We start from the raw sequence: 4,621 nt of genomic DNA on the forward strand, positions 1-4,621 counted from the left end.
ACATATGCCCTCATGGTCGCAAATATCATACTCCCTCAATGTCATAGTGATTTTTTAGTAGCCTAGGATCTTAGTTAAGTTTTAAAAATAGTTTGATTAAATTTGGGTTGGGGAGAGTTTCACAATTCACGATAGGATGGACCATGGTCGATGTATGAGGGAAAACCAGTATATTTTCACATATGCCCTCATGGCCGCAAATATCATACTCCCTCAATGTCATAGTGATTTTTGAGTAGCCTAGGATCTTGGTTAAGTTTTAAAAATAGTTTGATTAAATTTGGGTTGGGGAGAGTTTCACAATTTACGCTAGGGTGGACCATGTTTGATGTATGAGGAAAAACCAGTATATTTTCACATATGCCCTCATGGCCACAAATATCATACTCCCTCAATGTCATAGTATTTTTTGAGTAGCCTAGGATCTTAATTAAGTTTTAAAAATAGTTTGATTAAATTTGGGTTGGGGAGAGTTTCACAATTCACGATAGGGTGGACCATGTTCGATGTATGAGGGAAAACCGCTATATTTTCACATATGCCCTCATGGCCGCAAATATCATACTCCCTCAATGTCATAGTGTTTTTTGAGTAGCCTAGGATCTTGGTTAAGTTTTAAAAATAGTTTGATTAAATTTGGGTTGGGGAGAGTTTCACAATTCACGATAGGGTGGACCATGTTCGATGTATGAGGGAAAACCGGTATATTTTCACATATGCCCTCATGGCCGCAAATATCATACTCCCTCAATGTCATAGTGTTTTTTGAGTAGCCTAGGATCTTGGTTAAGTTTTCGAAATAGTTTGATTAAATTTGGGTTGGGGAGAGTTTCACAATTCACGATAGGGTGGACCATGTTCGATGTATGAGGGAAAACCAGTATATTTTCACATATGCCATCATGGCCGCAAATATCATACTCCCTCAATGTCATAGTGTTTTTTGAGTAGCCTAGGATCTTGGCTAAGTTTTAAAAATAGTTTGATTAAATTTGGGTTGGGGAGAGTTTCACAATTCACGATAGGGTGGACCATGTTCGATGTATGAGGGAAAACCGGTATATTTTCACATATGCCCTCATGGCCGCAAATATCATACTCCCTCAATGTCATAGTGATTTTTGAGTAGCCTAGGATCTTAGTTAAGTTTTAAAAATAGTTTGATTAAATTTGGGTTGGGGAGAGTTTCACAATTCACGATAGGGTGGACCATGTTCGATGTATGAGGGAAAACCAGTATATTTTCACATATGCCCTCATGGTCGCAAATATCATACTCCCTCAATGTCATAGTGATTTTTGAGTAGCCTAGGATCTTGGTTAAGTTTTAAAAATAGTTTGATTAAATTTGGGTTGGGGAGAGTTTCACAATTCACGATAGGGTGGACCATGTTCGATGTATGAGGGAAAACCAGTATATTTTCACATATGCCCTCATGGCCGCAAATATCATACTCCCTCAATGTCATAGTGTTTTTTGAGTAGCCTAGGATCTTAGTTAAGTTTTAAAAATAGTTTGATTAAATTTGGGTTGGGGAGAGTTTCACAATTCACGATAGGGTGGACCATGTTCGTTGTATGAGGGAAAACCAGTATATTTTCACATATGCCCTCATGGCCGCAAATATCATACTCCCTCAATGTCATAGTGTTTTTTGAGTAGCCTAGGATCTTAGTTAAGTTTTAAAAATAGTTTGATTAAATTTGGGTTGGGGAGAGTTTCACAATTCACGATAGGGTGGACCATGTTCGATGTATGAGGGAAAACCAGTATATTTTCACATATGCCCTCATGGCCGCAAATATCATACTCCCTCAATGTCATAGTGTTTTTTGAGTAGCCTAGGATCTTAGTTAAGTTTTAAAAATAGTTTGATTAAATTTGGGTTGGGGAGAGTTTCACAATTCACGATAGGGTGGACCATGTTCGTTGTATGAGGGAAAACCAGTATATTTTCACATATGCCCTCATGGCCGCAAATATCATACTCCCTCAATGTCATAGTGTTTTTTGAGTAGCCTAGGATCTTAGTTAAGTTTTAAAAATAGTTTGATTAAATTTGGGTTGGGGAGAGTTTCACAATTCACGATAGGGTGGACCATGTTCGATGTATGAGGGAAAACCGGTATATTTTCACATATGCCCTCATGGCCGCAAATATCATACTCCCTCAATGTCATAGTGTTTTTTGAGTAGCCTAGGATCTTGGCTAAGTTTTTAAAATAGTTTGATTAAATTTGGGTTGGGGAGAGTTTCACAATTCACGATAGGGTGGACCATGTTCGTTGTATGAGGGAAAACCAGTATATTTTCACATATGCCCTCATGGCCGCAAATATCATACTCCCTCAATGTCATAGTGTTTTTTGAGTAGCCTAGGATCTTAGTTAAGTTTTAAAAATAGTTTGATTAAATTTGGGTTGGGGAGAGTTTCACAATTCACGATAGGGTGGACCATGTTCGATGTATGAGGGAAAACCGGTATATTTTCACATATGCCCTCATGGCCGCAAATATCATACTCCCTCAATGTCATAGTGTTTTTTGAGTAGCCTAGGATCTTGGCTAAGTTTTTAAAATAGTTTGATTAAATTTGGGTTGGGGAGAGTTTCACAATTCACGATAGGGTGGACCATGTTCAATGTATGAGGGAAAACCAGTATATTTTCACATATGCCCTCATGGCCGCAAATATCATACTCCCTCAATGTCATAGTGATTTTTGAGTAGCCTAGGATCTTAGTTAAGTTTTAAAAATAGTTTGATTAAATTTGGGTTGGGGAGAGTTTCACAATTCACGATAGGGTGGACCATGTTCGATGTATGAGGGAAAACCAGTATATTTTCACATATGCCCTCATGGTCGCAAATATCATACTCCCTCAATGTCATAGTGATTTTTGAGTAGCCTAGGATCTTGGTTAAGTTTTAAAAATAGTTTGATTAAATTTGGGTTGGGGAGAGTTTCACAATTCACGATAGGGTGGACCATGTTCGATGTATGAGGGAAAACCAGTATATTTTCACATATGCCCTCATGGCCGCAAATATCATACTCCCTCAATGTCATAGTGATTTTTGAGTAGCCTAGGATCTTAGTTGAGTTTTAAAAATAGTTTGATTAAATTTGGGTTGGGGAGAGTTTCACAATTCACGATAGGGTGGACCATGTTCGATGTATGAGGGAAAACCAGTATATTTTCACATATGCCCTCATGGCCGCAAATATCATACTCCCTCAATGTCATAGTGTTTTTTGAGTAGCCTAGGATCTTAGTTAAGTTTTAAAAATAGTTTGATTAAATTTGGGTTGGGGAGAGTTTCACAATTCACGATAGGGTGGACCATGTTCGATGTATGAGGGAAAACCAGTATATTTTCACATATGCCCTCATGGCCGCAAATATCATACTCCCTCAATGTCATAGTGTTTTTTGAGTAGCCTAGGATCTTAGTTAAGTTTTAAAAATAGTTTGATTAAATTTGGGTTGGGGAGAGTTTCACAATTCACGATAGGGTGGACCATGTTCGTTGTATGAGGGAAAACCAGTATATTTTCACATATGCCCTCATGGCCGCAAATATCATACTCCCTCAATGTCATAGTGTTTTTTGAGTAGCCTAGGATCTTAGTTAAGTTTTAAAAATAGTTTGATTAAATTTGGGTTGGGGAGAGTTTCACAATTCACGATAGGGTGGACCATGTTCGATGTATGAGGGAAAACCGGTATATTTTCACATATGCCCTCATGGCCGCAAATATCATACTCCCTCAATGTCATAGTGTTTTTTGAGTAGCCTAGGATCTTGGCTAAGTTTTTAAAATAGTTTGATTAAATTTGGGTTGGGGAGAGTTTCACAATTCACGATAGGGTGGACCATGTTCAATGTATGAGGGAAAACCAGTATATTTTCACATATGCCCTCATGGCCGCAAATATCATACTCCCTCAATGTCATAGTGTTTTTTGAGTAGCCTAGGATCTTAGTTAAGTTTTAAAAATAGTTTGATTAAATTTGGGTTGGGGAGAGTTTCACAATTCACGATAGGGTGGACCATGTTCGATGTATGAGGAAAAACCAGTATATTTTCACATATGCCATCATGGCCGCAAATATCATACTCCCTCAATGTCATAGTGTTTTTTGAGTAGCCTAGGATCTTGGTTAAGTTTTCGAAATAGTTTGATTAAATTTGGGTTGGGGAGAGTTTCACAATTCACGATAGGGTGGACCATGTTCGTTGTATGAGGGAAAACCAGTATATTTTCACATATGCCCTCATGGTCGCAAATATCATACTCCCTCAATGTCATAGTGTTTTTTGAGTAGCCTAGGATCTTATTTAATTTTTAAAAATAGTTTGATTAAATTTGGGTTGGGGAGAGTTTCACAATTCACGATAGGGTGGACCATGTTCGATGTATGAGGGAAAACCAGTATATTTTCACATATGCCCTCATGGTCGCAAATATCATACTCCCTCAATGTCATAGTGTTTTTTGAGTAGCCTAGGATCTTAGTTAAGTTTTAAAAATAGTTTGATTAAATTTGGGTTGGGGAGAGTTTCACAATTCACGATAGGGTGGACCATGTTCGATGTATGAGGAAAAACCAGTA

Source organism: Wyeomyia smithii, chromosome 1, assembly GCF_029784165.1.
Source record: "Wyeomyia smithii strain HCP4-BCI-WySm-NY-G18 chromosome 1, ASM2978416v1, whole genome shotgun sequence".
NCBI lineage: Eukaryota > Metazoa > Arthropoda > Insecta > Diptera > Culicidae > Wyeomyia > Wyeomyia smithii.